The following is a 17500-nucleotide window of genomic DNA, read 5'->3' on the forward strand; positions in this document are numbered from 1 at the left end:
AAAAAAAATACATGGGCGCTTTACTGTAGTGTTATTATTGTAGAAACTTGTGGGCTTGGTTATAGTGTGTTATTTCAGTGTTTTTTATTTATTTATTTATTTATTTTTTTTGAGAATCTCTTATTTCTCCTGGTTTATTTTGTTTTTGTGGTGTTTATTGCTAGCTGCTGGTGTTGAAAGTTGTGGGTGTGTTTGTTGTAGTAGTATGTTATTGGGGGGAGTTATTTATTTATTTATTTTTTGTTTATTTTTTTTTTTGAGATTGGTTGTTAGTAAGTTGTGTTGCTATTTTTGCTTTGTTGTTGTTGTTGTTGTTGTTGTTGTTGTTGCTGCTGTTGTTGTTTTACTTGTTCTTCTTGTTCTTGTTCTTCTTGTCATCATCATCATCATCATCATCATCATCATCATCATCACCTTAAGATAGTTGTAATTACAGTAAACATTTCAGATTCACTGATGGGGAGGTATTTGTTGCTATTGCTTTGTCTTACCTAATGTTCTTACCAGAGTTAATAGTCCTTAGGGAGCCAGGCAGGTGTTCTCTCTTGCAGGTGATCGTATTAATTACTTGTGGTTCTGGGTCTCGCTGAACGATCGCTTTTATCTATTTATGTATTTATTTATTTATCTGTTTGTGTTTTTATTTATTTATACTATTAAAACTGGTGTTGTATTTTTTGGCTGTGTGGGGAAAAGAGAAAATCCAGGTGTTGGCAAGTAAATCAATAACATTTTCAAATTTACTTAAAAGGATTAATTTAATTTTCACATGTATAAGGGGTTCCATTCATACTGCTCTTTTGAAAATGGTGGAATCAAAAGTATTTTTTTTATCTTGAACTCCTCTCATGCAAGTGACTGTCTTCAGTTGTCTTCAGCCTCTCTCTCATCGCCGAGACGTTGCATCTGTTGCTATTCTGTACCGTGATTTTCAATCTAACTGCTATTTGATCTGCTAACTGGTTGCCTCCCCTCCTCCCGCGACCTCCTTGCACAAGACTTTATACTTTCTCTTACCTCTATTCTGTCCACCTGTTTGATGCAAGAGTTAATCAGTTTTCTCAATCATTCATCCCTTTTTCTGGGAAGCTCTGGAACTCCCTGCCTGCTGTTGTATTCCCTCCTTCCAATAACTTGAATTCCTTAAAGAAGGAGGTTTCAAGACGTTTCTCTTCCAGTTTTGAATAATGCTTTTGTCCATTACCTTAGAAACTGGCACCTCAGTGGACATTTTTTGTAAGGCAGTGCACCTCTTACGTGGAAAAAAAAGAAAAATATCGACAAGTTTTAGTATAGTAGAAATGGGGCTGTTTTTGTTGTTGTTGTTGTTGTTGTTGTTGTTGTTGTGTGTGTGTGTGTGTGTGTGTGTGTGTGTGTGTGTGTGTGTGTGTGTGTGTGTGTGTGTGTGTGTGTGTGTGTGTGTGTGTGTGTGTCTAAAGGATAAAATTTTGGTGACATGACAGCGTGAGGAAGAGTGTGTGAGTGGGTGTCTGTGTTTGAGTGTGTGCAGGCAGACATGCGGGTGACGCTGTTGAGGGCGCGGCACTGCATGTGGAAGTTGGCGCTGGTTGAAAGAGAGCGAATGAGAGTGAGAGTGAGAGTGAGAGTGAGAGGAGGGATGCGTGTGGCGGTATTTTAAGAACGCAGATCCCATTTGCATTTCTTGAAAGGACTTCCAAACTTTGTCCTCTAAACATAATTATTCTTCTGCGCCTGCTTGTACGAATAGATAAATACATGGACGGATAGACAGATAGATAGATAGATAGATAGATGGATATGCACACAGGGACCGGCAGACGCACAAATAGACTGATAGATACAGATAGAAAAATAGATAGATGATTGATATATAGAAATGCGGGTAAATAGATGAAAATGGGTAAATGAATCTGTAAATAATTTAACAGATAATCTCCGCTTCTGTAGATAGACACGTGTAGATAGACAGATAGATAGGTAGATAGGTATACATATAGACAGCTAGATAGATAAAATAAATTAATTAATAAATACGTAAATTAATTGATAGTAGACTGCTGGATAAATAGAGGAATAGGTAGATACACTAATAATAGAAAAAAAAAAACTCTGCCTTGATAGATACATTCGAGTAGGTAGGTAGATTGATAGCTAGATATATAGATAGGTGGGCAGAAAGATAGATACAAAGATAAGCAAATAACCAGTTGTTTAGATAGAGACAGAGACAAGCAGACAGACAGACAGTGACAGACAAGCGCGAAAATGCTGAAAGATACATAAAACTGAAACAGAAGCTGACAGACTGACGGACGGACAGGCGAACAGGGAGACAGATAGGTAAAAATCACACACACACACACACACACACACACACACACACACACACACACACACACACACGAAAGAAGAAAACTTGTTATACGTTCATTATACTCTAAAAAACCTTACTGTACGCCCCTCTAAAGCTGTGAACTGTGGGAGAATCAGTGTCGAGGAGCGTGTGTGTGGCCGCGGTGGTGCCTCGCCGGGGAATAAAAGACAATTATAGTTGTGAAAAGTGGCACATGGGTGGAGAGATTCATAACGTTATTTACTTGAATGAAACAACAAATACACACGGGAAGGAGGTTGGAGGAAAATGAACAGCAAGAGGAGGAGGTGATGGAAAACGAGGAATAGAAGGAGGAAGAGGAGTAGGAGGGAAAATAAGATAAAAAAAAAAAAAACAGGAGGCATGAAATAGTTTGCGTGGAATATGGAAGAAAAAATATTTCTGGCATAGTTTCACATATTTTGTTATAACATTGTAACTAAAAACACGGCAGGTGGAGTTGGATGAGGAGGAAGAAGAAGAGCTCGAGGAGGAGGAGGAGGATAAAGATGAGTAGGAAAAGAGGAGATGGAGGAGGAAGACGATGCGGATGAGGAGAAGAAGGAGGTGGAGTTGTAGGAAGAGGAGAAGGAAGTGGAGTAGGAGTAGGAAGAGTAAGAGGATGAAGATGAGAAGGATTAGACAGAAGGAAGGGAGAAGACAAATACACGAGAGAGAGAGAGAGAGAGAGAGAGAGAGAGAGAGAGAGAGAGAGAGAGAGAGAGAGAGAGAGAGAGAGAGAGAGAGAGAGAGAGAGAGCAGCACTGTCCCTCACGAAATATTCAGATGCGCCGACTCACACCTGACTCGGGATGCTGACGCGAGGGGGATGAAACTTAGATCGTGACTCATGACTCACCTCACCTCACCCACCTATGTGACCTTGTACCTGCGTGACCTGTTGTGACCTTGTGTGACCTTGTAAACCCACCACCACTCGACTAATTTCCTACAGTTTCTCAAATGTTCTCACGTCACATTCAAGCTCTCAAGTTTCCTTCCTCCACTTCTTGTGTTTGTGGTGTGTAAGGGCAGAGAGAGAGAGAGAGAGAGAGAGAGAGAGAGAGAGAGAGAGAGAGAGAGAGAGAGAGAGAGAGAATTTCACTTACAATTCTTCTATACAGTCTCTCTCTCTCTCTCTCTCTCTCTCTCTCTCTCTCTCTCTCTCTCTCTCTCTCTCTCTCTCTCTCTCTCTCTCTCTCTCATTAAGTCCTAACCACGTAATTAGGCGGGAGGGACTCAATTTAACGCCATGTAATTAGTGAAGAGGGCATAACTCCACGCAAATACCGCCTTGGACTCCTTACCTCTCTGACTTCTCACCTGTATTTTACTGCTCACCTTTTTCCTCATTAACCTTAATTGTAACGTACCTGTATCGTCCTTCCCTCATACTTGGATTACAAAATTTGCCTTTACTTTTTTCTTTATTTATTTTTTCTGTTTTCCTGTCCCATTTGTCTCCTTGCTCACCCTGTCTCTCGTATTTCACCTGCCCTGAGTAATTAAGCAAGGGGTTACCGGCCTTCACAGGTAAAAGGCGGTGGGAAATTTAATCAAAGAAGCACCTGAAGAGCACCTGAGTTTGGGGTGCTGCAAACTTACCCAAGGAGTTGTTGAGGGGAGAGGGAGAGGGAGAGGGAGAGGGAGAGGGAGAGGGAGAGGGAGAGCCATGTGGTGTTAGGTGTGGGTGGTGTAAGTTTTCTATGTTAATTTTTAAGGGTAACTTGACAAAAGGCTCCGAAACTACAAAATTTTTAGCGTATTTACCACAGCTTATTATTGTGTTACAGGGGTAGAGAGAGAGAGAGAGAGAGAGAGAGAGAGAGAGAGAGAGAGAGAGAGAGAGAGAGAGAGAGAGAGAGAGAGAGAGAATGTGGTTGCATTAACATTATATAGACCACACGTTCTATACTACGTGTGTGTGTGTGTGTGTGTGTGTGTGTGTGTGTGTGTGTGTGTGTGTGTGTGTGTGTGTGTGTGTGTGTGTGTGTGTGTGTCCGTCCTTCCACGCACCCACGTAACTTCAGATCCATCTATTTCCATCCTTTTATAAACTTTTACTAACGTCACACACACACACACACACACACACACACACACACACACACACACACACACACACACACACACACACACACACACACACACACACACACACACACACACACACACACACACACACACACACACACACGAACTTGGCCAATCAAAGGAGGGCCGCAAAGGAGGGAGAAGAGAAGGAGGAGAAGCAGGAGAAGGAGGAGGAGAGGAGAGGAGAGGAGAGAAGAGGAAGGTTACTAACATCACCCTCCTCCAATTCTGTACCCGAGCGATATCTTGCAAACACAGAGCAGGTACCAATGCCTCTTAACTCTGGCGGGGAAACTTATAACTAACATATGAAAGGAGGAGGTGGAATGAACGTTAGGAGAATAGGAGTAAAGGGGGGAATGAGGCGAAGTGTCAGGCTGCGTCAGTTGAGAGTTAAACATGAAAGGTAATCGGTTTAGTGGTGGAAACTTGGCATCAAGTTGTCTGGCGAAGGTAACAGTCTGACGCACCTGCCCTTGCTGGTGGTAGTGGTGGTGGTGGTGGTCGTGGTGGTGGAGGGACGAGTTGTGTGTGGTGAGTGTGGTGCATGTGGCTGTGGTGGGTGTGAATGTGATGAATGTTATTGTGTTATGGTGTTGGTTGTGACGATGGTGGTAGTGGCTGTGATGATGGTGGTAATAAGGGTGAGAGAGAGAGAGAGAGAGAGAGAGAGAGAGAGAGAGAGAGAGAGAGAGAGAGAGAGAGAGAGAGAGAGAGAGAGAGAGAGAGAGAGAGAGAAAAATTAATAAGACATTAAAATTGTCCTCTGTGCAAGTGAGAAAGGGAGACAGAAACACAGAGAGAGAGAGAGAGAGAGAGAGAGAGAGAGAGAGAGAGAGAGAGAGAGAGAGAGAGAAAGAGAGAAGGAATAGTTAGAGTAAGGAAGGGAAGGAGGGAAAGAGGGAGGGAGGGAGGAAAGTTTTGTTGTCTGGCGTGCTGGTAAAGAGAGAGAGAGAGAGAGAGAGAGAGAGAGAGAGAGAGAGAGAGAGAGAGAGAGAGAGAGAGAGAGAGAGAGAGAGAGAGGGGGGGAACTATGGTGTTAATGTCTCTGGATGAAGGGAAAGGAGGTAAACAGGAAAGGGGAAGAGATTTCTTTTTTTGCCCTGAGGGAGGAAGGGAAGGAAATGTGTAAGGAAAGAGAAGAGCCACGCAGAAGAATAAAGGAGGTAATAGTAGTAGTAGTAATAGTAGTAGTAGTAGTAGTAGTAGTAGTAGTAGTACTAGTAGTAGTAGTAGTAGTAGCATTATTACTCGTATTATTAGTAGTAAAAGCAGCAGCAATATTAGAGAGAGAGAGAGAGAGAGAGAGAGAGAGAGAGAGAGAGAGAGAGAGAGAGAGAGAGAGAGAGAACGGTACTTCGTCTGGCTGTCCAACGACGCGAGGAGGAGGGAGAGAAGAGACAGAGAAAAGTAGAAGTACAGGGAGAGGGAGAGGGGGAGGGAGAGTGATAGAGAGAGAGAAGGAAGAGGAGAAGAGGAAGAACAGTTGTAAGTGGCGATTGAAGACGATGGAAGAGTCTAGAGAAGTAAGATAATGATAGGGGAGGGAGAGAAGGAGGAAGAATAAAGAAGAGAGGAAGAGAAACGTACTCACAAAAAAAAGAGGAGGAGAGGAAAGAGAGGATTACAAGGATGGAAGGAGAGATAGAGAGGGAAGAGGAGAAAAGGAAGGAGACTTGCGATGAGAGAAGGAAGGGGAGAGACAAAGAGAAATGCACCGAGGAAGATAAAGAAAAGAGGGACGCGGAGAGTGAAGTAGAGGAGAGAGAGAGAGAGAGAGAGAGAGAGAGAGAGAGAGAGAGAGAGAGAGAGAGAGAGAGAGAGAGAGAGAGAGAGAGAGAGAGAGAGGGATGAAGGGAAGGAGGTACTTTGTCGAGGTGTCTGGAGAGAAAGAGATATAAGTAGAGGTAGGGAGAGAGAGAGAGAGAGAGAGAGAGAGAGAGAGAGAGAGAGAGAGAGAGAGAGAGAGAGAGAGAGAGAGAGAGAGAGAGAGGGGATGCGGGAAGGTGTTGGTTGCCACTTTTATGTCACCACCACGTAAATCACACGATATTGGCCATTTCCCTCACTTCTCAGTCTTGGGGGAGGGAAAGGGGGGTAGAGGGAAAGGAAGATGACAAGACAGCCCCCTCTCTCTCTCTCTCTCTCTCCCTCCCTTATCCCTTTGTATCCTTCCCTCGTCCTCTTATTCCCTGTTTCCTCCTCCTCATAGTCAGTGTCTTTCCATTTTTTTCCTTTTCATGTCTTTTTCATTAATTTTCATTGTTTTTCTTCTTTTCTTTCTTTTCTTCTCTACGTATCTCCGTTCTCCATTACCTTCCCTCTCTCGTGCCTTTTCAAATATTGTTTTCTCCTCCTCCTCCTCCTCCTCCTCCTCCTCCTCCTCCTCCTCCTCCTCCTCCTCCTCCTCCTCCTCCTCCTCCTCCTCCTCCTCCTCCTGCAACGCCGCTGGTGCCGCCGCTGTCTTCTCGCGGCAGAATATTAATCTTGGGAGTGATAGAGAAAGAAGCGGAGAAGAAGGAAGGAATAAGGGGGAGAAAAATTAATGGAAGGAGGGAAGTACGGAAAGAAAAAACAAATAGAGAAGATGGAGATAAAGAAAAATGTGAAAGAAGTTTGAAGGAAAAGAGGGAAGGAAGGAAGGAAGGAAGAACTAGAGGTGGAAAGAGGGAAAATGAAGGAAAGAAGGAAGGAAGGAAGGAAGAGAAATAGGAAGAGAAATAAATGGAAACCAAACCGTATATTTAAGGTTAATTTTACTTAAAACTTACGCCACATTAACCATAAGTGAGCCACAACTCTCTCTCTCTCTCTCTCTCTCTCTCTCTCTCTCTCTCTCTCTCTCTCTCTCTCTCTCTCTCTCTCTCTCTCTCTCTCTCTCTCTCTCTCTCTCTCTAATTATTAACCCAGTCTGACTTTTACTTTTTCCGGGTCATTTTGGGGTTTACTTAGGAGTGAAACGGGAGGTTTAGGGGGATAAGGGTAAGGGGGGAGGGTGAGGTCAGGCCAGACTATAATGGATGACCTCAGGAGCCACAGGTCAAAGAGAGAGCAAGACTAAGGGTGGCATTGTTTGTTCTTATTTTCATTTCTCTCTATTTTTTTCTACCCTCGCTCTTTTTATGTCGCATTAAGGTGAAATATCTTTGATCCTACCTTTTTGTGTGGAACAGAGAGAGAGAGAGAGAGAGAGAGAGAGAGAGAGAGAGAGAGAGAGAGAGAGAGAGAGAGAGAGAGAGAGAGAGAGAGAGAGAGAGAGAGAGAGCTTTAAAGGTAGAGAGGGCGGTAGTCAATTCACAGGAGACCAGACTTTAAGCTCGGTAATATTCTAATGCTCTTTCTTTCCTTTATATTCCAGGCGGCGAGAATCTCCTGGATCCCCAAAGCGACAGGCGTTGGGAGCAGCTGACTCTCGGGCTGTTGAGTCGAGGCGGGGAGTGCAGAAGTCAACGCCGGGGAACCAACTCTTCCCGTCCGCTTCCCTGCATCGAGTTATGGAGCGTGTGAGAAGCCACTAATATGTGTCAGGCAGCAGAAGACGCGACTCTGTTAGAACACCACTGATGCCTGACGGAGACGCTGCAGAAGTGTGGAAATTTGGGAATGACTTGTCTTATGACCTATCAAGCAGCAAAAGACATGAATCCGTTAGAACACCAGTCGCACCTGACGGAGACGCTGCAGAAGTGTGGAGATGCGGAAATGACGTGTTATGACCTCTTTCCAATGCTTTAGCTGGCGTTGAGGGATGTCAGCCGTGGAGTGCCGCAAGTATAAGGCTCTGGTACCCTCGCATCACCAAGGGCAACGAGGGGAAGGATGGAAAGGAGGTTGGATGCTCAGACCCCTTCACTGTACCTTTCACGTGGACCCAGCAGCTCAGCCTCAGTCCTGGAAGGTAAGGATTTCTTCTGTCTCGTATTATAGAGCTTTGTATGTCAGTGAGGGTCGCGTTCCCGATGTGTGTACGTGTGTGTGGATGGTGTGTGTGTGTGTGTGTGTGTTCCTTTCTTGGGGAGAACCAGTGAGGACTGCGGTGTAAATTATTAGTAACGTGTGTGTGTGTGTGTGTGTGTGTGTGTGTGTGTGTGTGTGTGTGTGTGTGTGTGTGTGTGTGTGTGTGTGTGTGTGTGGCTCGGGGGCAAATGTGCGTATGTGTGTTTAGGTGTGTGGATGAAGGCGAATAGGGAGTCACACACATACAGAGAGAGAGAGAGAGAGAGAGAGAGAGAGAGAGAGAGAGAGAGAGAGAGAGAGAGAGAGAGAGAGAAACATTAGGGTATTACTCGTGGTGGCAGGAGACATAATGGTTGTGGCAAAGCTCCTGACGGTGGGAACTTATCTCTCTCCCTCCTTCTCTCTCTCTCTCTCTCCCTTCCTTCGCCTTCGGGTGGAGCGACAGATAGATAAAAGGAAAATGAACGTAACTCAGAGATAAATAGCCACACGGAAGGGAAATGGATACACCGCAGAGGAGATAAAGAGAGATAAATCTTTTCCATATATATCTTAGAAAAATTTCATTACAAATACCGGAATTCTATGAAACACTGGAAGCTGGAGTCAGAAGGCGAGGGAGGATTATGGAAGACAGAGAAGCTTATAATCGAGTTGCTGGTGGAAAAAAGATAAATGTTTGAGGGGAAAAAAAATAGACCCACAGGAAAAAAGGAAGAGGCTGGTTTTCTTATTGGAGTCTCGTATTTTAAAGTTGAAATTTGCTTTTGTCATGTCATTTATAATCGAGTTGCTAGAGGGAAAAAAATAATGTTGAGGGAAAAGAAATTGAGTTAGGTTTAAGAAAGAGGCTGGTTTATTTATTTTTTTTTCCTTATTGAGATTTTGTATTTAAAGTTGAATTTACTTTTTTTATTTTATTTTTTTGTCACGTCACTTATAATCGAGTTGGTGGTGAAGGAGGAGTGATGTTTGAGGGAAAAATATATTGTAAGGAAAAGAAAGACTCCGGTTTACTGTCCTTGATGTTATTTCCTTATTGAAGTCTTTTACTGAATGTGAAGTTTGCTTTTGTAATGTCACTGTTGTCATTGGCAGGTCCTTTACCGTTCGTCCTTTGCTTCCTCAAGAGACGGCAATGTGTTGAAATAATTAGGTTTTTTTTTGTATGCTTTTTCTTCGTGACTTTCTTTACTTAGTTTTGTGTAAGTTTGTAGGATTTTCTTATTTACATTTTTTTTTTTTTTGCGTCTTATTATTATATTGCAATTTCTTCCCCCTCCTTTTTCCTTCCCTTGGCCTCCTGCATCTCAGTTTTTCTCTCTCCTTTCTCTCAGGTTTTCTTCACTTCGCTTTTCGCTTTATTTTTATTTATTCTATTTTTTTTCCTCCCCTGATTTTTCTTACACTGCTGTCTGTTGCACCTTCCTTTTTTGTGGAAACTTTCTTTTTTTTTTTTTGAATGTTTCCTGTGCCTTGTATTTTTTTTAACACACACACACACACACACACACACACACACACACACACACACACACACACACACACACACACACACACACACACACACACACACACACACACACACACACACACACACACACACACACACACTCTCACTTTTATTAGTACATTATTCAACTGTTTTTTCTCACCATTGATGTTTCTTACACTATTGTCTATTGTACTTTCCTTTTTGTGAACACTTTTTTTTGTTTTCCTTTGTGTTTCATTTTTGACGATAAAGAACACATTTTTTCATTACTTGTATTTATTGAAGTTTTCTTGCCAGTGATATTTCTTACACTTGCCTGTTTTATCTCCCTTTTTTTCCTTTTTTCCCCTCTCATTTCCTTCTCTTTTATTATTTAACCACACACACACACACACTATTTTTTTCTCAGTACATAATTTAGTTTGCCTTATTTCTTATGTACGCCAAGCACGTTCCTTACTTTACCTTTTTCTCAGCTGTTCGTAACCATTTTTCACGTTTACTGCTTCACCTGCCCTTGTGTTGTCGTCTCACCTGTCCTGTCTTCTTTCTTTTGCCTTCCCATCTCCCGCAACACTACCCCCATCCTCCCATACCCTTGCTGTGTATTCTCCTCCTCCTCCTCTTCCTCTTCCTCCCCCTATCACCCTTCTCTTCTTCCTCTTTTTGTTTATTTATTTTATTTGTTTAATGTCTTGTTTTTGTTTTCCTCCTCTCTCCTCCTTTTTCTTTTTTTTTTCTACTCAACCATTGTTTTTATTTTCTTGTTCCTGTTTATTTTATTCTGTCTTTCTTTCGATGATGTTTGTTTGCTTGTTTGTTTGTGTGTTTGTTTTGTTGTTGTTGTTGTTGTTGTTGTTGTTGTTGTTGTTGCTGTCTTCGTCCTTGTCCTCGTCTTCGTCTTCGTCTTCGTCTTTGCCCTCCTCCTCCTCCTCCTCCTCCTCCTCCTCCTCCTCCTCCTCCTCCTCCTCCTCCTCCTCCTCCTCCTCCTCCTCCTCCTCCTCGAGCTTTCCACGCACTCACGGTAACGCCTCAAACATGCAAATAAGTGGGCGTTTAAGTACGCTAACATTATCCTGGAATATGTAGGGCTCTTAACTTATATTTACGACCGCCAGCCCCCCCACTTACATTGCCATAAAAGTGCGTGTGTGTGTCTGCAACGTGCGGAGAGAGAGAGAGAGAGAGAGAGAGAGAGAGAGAGAGAGAGAGAGAGAGAGAGAGAGAGAGAGAGAGAGAGAGAGAGAGAGACGTTTGAAAAGGAAGGGCGTTGTGGTCTTAATATTATCTTGGATTATGACACGTAGACTGGGACGCCATCTTTGTATTCTTTATTGAGGTGTTGAAAGGTTCAGGACAAGGGGGAGGAGTTGTGAGAGGCTGCGAGGGGAAGGGGTGAGGACAGGATGGTATACGAGTATGTATGGGTGGAAGAAAGGAGGAATGAGTGGGTATTATGAAGGAAGAATAAAATGAAACGGGGACAATGTATTTATAAAGGAGGCTGTTTGTAAGAGAAGTGATGTGAAATATGGAAAAAAAAAAGAGTATTGAGAATATGTGAAGAAAAGAGACTGCAACCATAAATAAGAAAAGGAAGAAATGCTATGTGACAGGGAACAATAAAAGGAAAGTGTTGGGAAGAGGGAAATAGTAGAGACGAAGGAAGGTTTTGAGTTGAGTTGTGTTGCAGGAGTGATGTGTGTTTTGAGTGACGGGGTGTGGCTGGGAAGGGTGGAGGAGATGTATGGCAGCAGGGCAGAATAATGGAGAGTGGAGGAGAACATTCCAGGGTGGAGCAAAACGAAGAAATGGAGAGATATGTATGTGGCGGGAACTTACGGAAAGTGGAGAAAGGTGGATATTACGAGCCGCAGGTACGTAAGTGGGAGGTGGAGGAATGGAGGAAGGGGTGGAGGAGGAGGAGGAGGAGGAGGAGGAGGAGGAGGAGGAGGAGGAGGAGGAACATCAACAACAACAACAACAAAAACAATAACAACAACAGCAGCAGCAACATCAACAACAACAGCAGTAATAGCAACAACAACAACAACAACAACAACAACAAGAAAACAACAGGGACAACAGCAATAAAAAGAAGAAGAGGATGACAGCAACAACAAGAGAAACACAACTTAAGGTGGAGAAGAACGGACGGAGGTAGGAGACAAAAATAGAGAACAGAAAAGACACAGAGACGTAGAAGAAGAACAGGAGGGGAGGATAAATACAAAAGTACCGGAAGAAGTGGTAGTACTCGGAGGCGGAAGAGAATAAAAGGAGAGGACGAGGTACAGGAGAGTGAAGGGAGGGAGGCATGAATCAGCAATCAGGGAGAGGGAGGAAACCGGGAGTAAACTTTGAGTAAATTGAGTAAACTGAGTAAACTGTGAATAAATTGAGTGAACTGAGTGAACTGTGAGTAAACTGGCAGTAAACCCTGGGTAAACTGCGAGTAAACTGAGGAAACTGAGTATATTGAGTAAACTGTGGGTAAACTGTGAATAAACTGATTAAACTGTGGATAAACGAAGTAAACTGTGGGTAAACTATGGATAAACTAGGAGTGAACACTAAAACACTAGCGAGGGAAAGAGAAGAAGAGGGAACCGAACATCTACGGCCGTCCCAGGATCTCAGTCTAATAACTCCACGCCGAAGGGCTGAATAACACCCCGCCGGCGTAAACACCAAGATTACCTCCGTCCTGAGGAAAAAAAGGTCCCCCCTGAGCTGTACGCGAACACTGCTGAGCCTCCTCGGGATGGAGAGGATTGTGGAAAGGCGCACGAGAGAGAGTGAAGAGAGTGAGGAGGGAGGAAGACACTGAGGGGAGGGAAACGGAAGATTAGAGGGAGAGAAAGAGTAGAGCTGGGAAGGGAAGGTATTATCAGTATGGAAGGAAATAGAATTGATGATAAGAGAAAGGACAGGAAAGAAAGGTGTTGATAGATACTGGTGGGAGAAATGTTTTTGATTGCACTAATATATATTTTACTGCAGGAGGTTTTAGTTAAGAGGCGTAAAATACCGTATGGATATTGTTTAGAAAAATTATGTTTGCGTTCACGTATTATATCAACAGTCCAAATAATGCATAATTAATCGGACATTGCTTCAGAATATATGTGCGTTTTCATACGTAATTTACCCAACGCAATGTATACAAACACACAATCCCACTAAGTAATCAATCAATAATTACATGTATTAGATGCAGACGAGGTAGTTTGAAGCACGGTAATTAGAGCCTTCCTTCTAACAATGCTGCCTGCTGCCTACCTGCCTAATGACCCCTGCTGTGAAATAACGCCAGGTGCCCCAGGTAATCACGGACTAATTACGCTTGATACCTGTACTGACCCCCATGAGCAGTGACAAGTGGCGCTAATTAACGAGTTAGGCTCAGGTGTGTTTGCTCGTAATTAGCCAAGCGCCAGGTGTGATTGGCTTTGGGTGTAGGAAGCACAGAGAGAGAGAGAGAGAGAGAGAGAGAGAGAGAGAGAGAGAGAGAGAGAGAGAGAGAGAGAGAGAGAGAGAGAGAGAGAGTCTTAGAACGACAAGTATTTCATGTGTAAGTCTCCCCAGGTCATGTCGGATCACAGGTAGGTCAGTGTGGGTGTGATCTGCGTTGACCCGACACGCTGGGAGCAGGTCACACGCTATTGCCAATTAGGAATGCTTTGTGATCGCTTCCCGTGCCCCTTCCCTTATCCCCCATCCATGAGCGCCGAGACAGAGGGTGTTGATTGGTGAATATTACATTGCACCTGATTCTCTCTCTCTCTCTCTCTCTCTCTCTCTCTCTCTCCTCGCTCTCTCTCTCTCTCTCTCTCTCTCTCTCTCTCTCTCAGGTTTTTATCAGCTTTTATTTTTTTTCTGGCCCTTTTTTTTTTTTTTCATTTATATATATTGCTTTTCCATAGAGGACGTCGTAAGAAGATTATACGTTCTTCATCGTCTTTGCTTTGCAGCTCAGCTCTGTTGGTGGTGGCAGAGAATGGGTCTCTTTTGTATCGTCCGTCGTGAACAGAAGATGGAATAGATTAAATAAAATAAAATATGGAAAATAGAAAAGTAGAAAGAAAAAAAAATCTTCGTGTTAGTTGTTTTTAGGTTGAGCTTCTAATTTTTTTCATTTAAAGTTGTGATGCTGATGATTACGTTGATTTTTCTATATCATAACTGAGCTGTTCTCGTTTACTCTATAAGAACAAATAACGATTCTCTCTCTCTCTCTCTCTCTCTCTCTCTCTCTCTCTCTCTCTCTCTCTCTCTCTCTCTCTCTCTCTCTCTCTCTCTCTTTCTCTCTCTCTCTCTCTCTCTCTCTCTCATATCAATACAATTAATTGCTTTTTTTTTATGTTGCGTATATATATTCCTCAATTTATTCACTTTTTTATTTATTTTTTTGTCTGCACCACTATCTCTTTAACTGTGGAATCCAATGTTTTGTGCATCGGTAACCGTTCAGGAATTAAACAGCCTGTTCGTTAGTTCCTTCCTTCCTTTTATTCTTTAATTCCTCCCTTCCTTTTTTTCCTTCTTTCCTTTCTTCTTTCTTTTTCCCTCGTACTTAAACCAAGGTAACATTCTTGCTTTTAATGTTTCCATCCTTCCTTTTCTCCCCTTCCACCGGCCGCCCCTTCCACTCGCCATCGCCTCCCGCTAACTTAAGGCAAGAATCATGTCACCCTTCTCCCTCCCTGACACAGCCTTATAATATACGACACCCTGCCTCTCTCCCTCATTCTCTCTCTCTCTCTCTCTCTCTCTCTCTCTCTCTCTCTCTCTCTCTCTCTCCTGTGTTTATATTCCCTATGGTTTTACTCTTTTCAAATGGGAAAGAATATATATGTAAAAAAAGAAAAAAATATATGAATTGAATCCCAACTCTGCAAGATATTCTATTTTTTTCCGCCATGAATGGAATAAAAAAGGAAACCAATTAGTGTTATAGAAATTGGGACTATTGGAAAAAATTGGGCACGTAGAAAATATGAAAACCACGAAGTTATTTAAGTGTGAAATAAATCATACAGGAATTTGAATGGCCGTGAAATCCACTCGATGTAAAATGAATAAGCGGAAGGACTGAACACGTAGAAAACGGAGTCGAGGTGAAATTGGCTGGAGGTGACGTCAGCCAATGGGACACTCAAGAGCAGGCGGAACTAACCAATCAGGAGAGGCCTTGGTTATGTCTTTAGGAGTGAAGCAGATTCATCAGGCGAAGCTCCAACGAAATTGATGCTGTTGGATGCCTCTCTCTCTCTCTCTCTCTCTCTCTCTCTCTCTCTCTCTCTCTCTCTCTCTCTCTCTCTCTCTCTCTCTCTCTCTCTCTCTCTCTCTCTCTCTCTACACTCACTTTTTCACGCATTTTACTCTTTTTTTTTTTTTTTTTTTACCTCGCGCATCAAAGTGAAAAATTTCCATATCGTATTTTTGTGATGTCCTTCCATTACGACTTCCATACCTTTTCATTCTTATTTTATTGCTCAGGTAAAATATGTATACGTATAACTTGAAGCGTTTGGGAGGTCGTAATCCACACGAGTCCCTTCGCGTCCTAGTGAGTAAATGGACAGGTGGGTTAACAGAATGCCAGGGCAGCTATAGAAAATCGAAGCCAAAACAGACACGGAACGAGATGGAGAGGCGAGATTAGATTATTCGTGAGAGCAAAGCGGGATAGACGAACAGCTTACTTGCCGTGATCTCTACGCGGAGTCTGGAGCAGGAGGAGGAGGAGTAGGAGGAGGAGGAGGAGGAGGAGGAGGAATGGTCTTGTTCTCTAATTAGGTTTTTTTACGATGAGTATCAGTAATTTTATTTTGATTTTGTTTGTTTTTTAGTGGTGTTCTTAGTCTTGAATTTCTTTCGTTTGGTTCTTTGTTACCGCAAGTTTTTATATATATTTTTTTCATCTTTGCATTTTATTCAGTTTTGTTCCTTTTCTTTGTTTATCGACTTCTTTTTAATTCAACTTCTTTACTTCTTTTTTTTCCTTTCTCTTTGGCGTTTCATTTCATGGTCTATCTTTTCTTTCTCCCAGTCTCAAACCTTTCATTCCTTTCCCTCTCTGCACCTCTGTTTCTTCCCATCCATCTTCTCCTTGTTCCCGTCCTCGCCCTTCCCTCCCAGGCTCTCTGTCACTCCTTCCCTCCTTTCCTTCTTCCGTGTGGCCACTACTGCATCTGGTGTGCTGTATATTCTCCCTTTGTCCGCCCGCCAATATCCATCAGAGGCCAACGAGTAAGATTGGTCTCTGCTCTGTTTAGGGTGACGGCTCACAAAAGCAGTGGTCCAGGGTGAGTCTGGTCTCAATATCGGGCGGCTGCAGCTCTTGGTTTGGGCTCTATAAGGCGGCCAGCGGTGGGTTTCAATATTAGGAACTCTACTGCCCAATTAGCTCCGCGCCTGCCGTGGTGGGTGATAGTGAAGCGCGGCCGTCCTCCCCCGTAGAGTTTATGGTCGAAGTTTATTCCTCTCACTTTCATACGTGGTGTCGTTTTCTTGCTTGTTTGGTGATAGTGAAATGTTTCCATCGTCCGCCGTAGAGTTTATGTTGGAAGTTCAGTGCCGTTAGTCTCCCGTGTTGATTTCTTGCCGTACAACTTAGAGTTGGTTAACGTGGCTGCCGCCCTCAGTTTAATTTCCTACTTACTGCTCATCCCTGCGTCCTATTTTAACTTTTGGTTTGTTTTGCTTCCCTTTTCTCTCTCTTTCTCTTTGCTTTATTTATAATTTCTCTTTCTGTTTTCCTCTCTTCCTGTTTTGTTTTTTCTTTGTTTTCTGTATTCCTTCTATTTTTCTCATGCTTCACTGATGAGTTGTGTGAATTTTTCACAGGCAATTTGATTTTAGTATTGTGTTGCGTTATTTATTGGTGCAAATGCAGGAAATTAAAAGCTTTATGTATTCGGAAAATTTGATAATTTATCAAACACACACACACACACACACACACACACACACACACACACACACACACACACACACACTCACACACACATACACCATAACAGTATCCGGAGCCTACCATCAGACAGTGCTGCCAATAACCAAAGGAAACAGAGCTGCCAACAGATGCGTCCCATTACCACTCGCTTCCTCCCTACTTCTCCTGCCCCTCTTTGCGGTATCAGCTGTTGGGTGTAAACAATAACTCGTTTCCATGGCAACCATTGTCGGGCCCGAGGACACCATCTGGCGGCCGGGGGATAAATCTTTCTTATTACACCAACTTGGCTCTAATTACATGTTGTGTATTGCGAGTTGTTGTTGCTTTTTAGGCTAAATGGTGGTTGTGTATTGGTGTAGTTGTGGTGGCGGGAAGGCTGAGGCTCGTGGATTTAAGAGCGGGGTGTAGGTAGTGGAGGATTCTTAGCGGTGATGCTTTGATGGCGGTGGTGATGGTGGTGGTGGTGGTGTGTGTCGTGTTTGTTACTGTAATACATACATGTACACATGAAGCGCTCCGTAAATATTGCATAGAAATTTATTGTGAGAAAGAAATTAACAAAATTTTTGCCCAAAAATATTGTTAGAGAAAAATTATTGTGAAACATAAAAAAAATTGATTTATGGATGAAACA

The 17500-nt window shown here is 42.9% G+C and overlaps 1 long non-coding RNA gene across 1 annotated transcript in view; it reads left to right on the plus strand.

Moving 5' to 3' along the window:
* The window catches only part of LOC135110066 (uncharacterized), a 105983-nt gene that overhangs the window by 44137 nt on the left and 44346 nt on the right, over positions 1-17500 (plus strand). The window contains exon 2 of the long non-coding RNA XR_010273072.1: positions 7809-8348. This is a non-coding gene — a long non-coding RNA (uncharacterized LOC135110066). The remainder of the gene's footprint in view (positions 1-7808; positions 8349-17500) is intronic.

This window comes from Scylla paramamosain, chromosome 19 (assembly GCF_035594125.1).
Source record: "Scylla paramamosain isolate STU-SP2022 chromosome 19, ASM3559412v1, whole genome shotgun sequence".
NCBI lineage: Eukaryota > Metazoa > Arthropoda > Malacostraca > Decapoda > Portunidae > Scylla > Scylla paramamosain.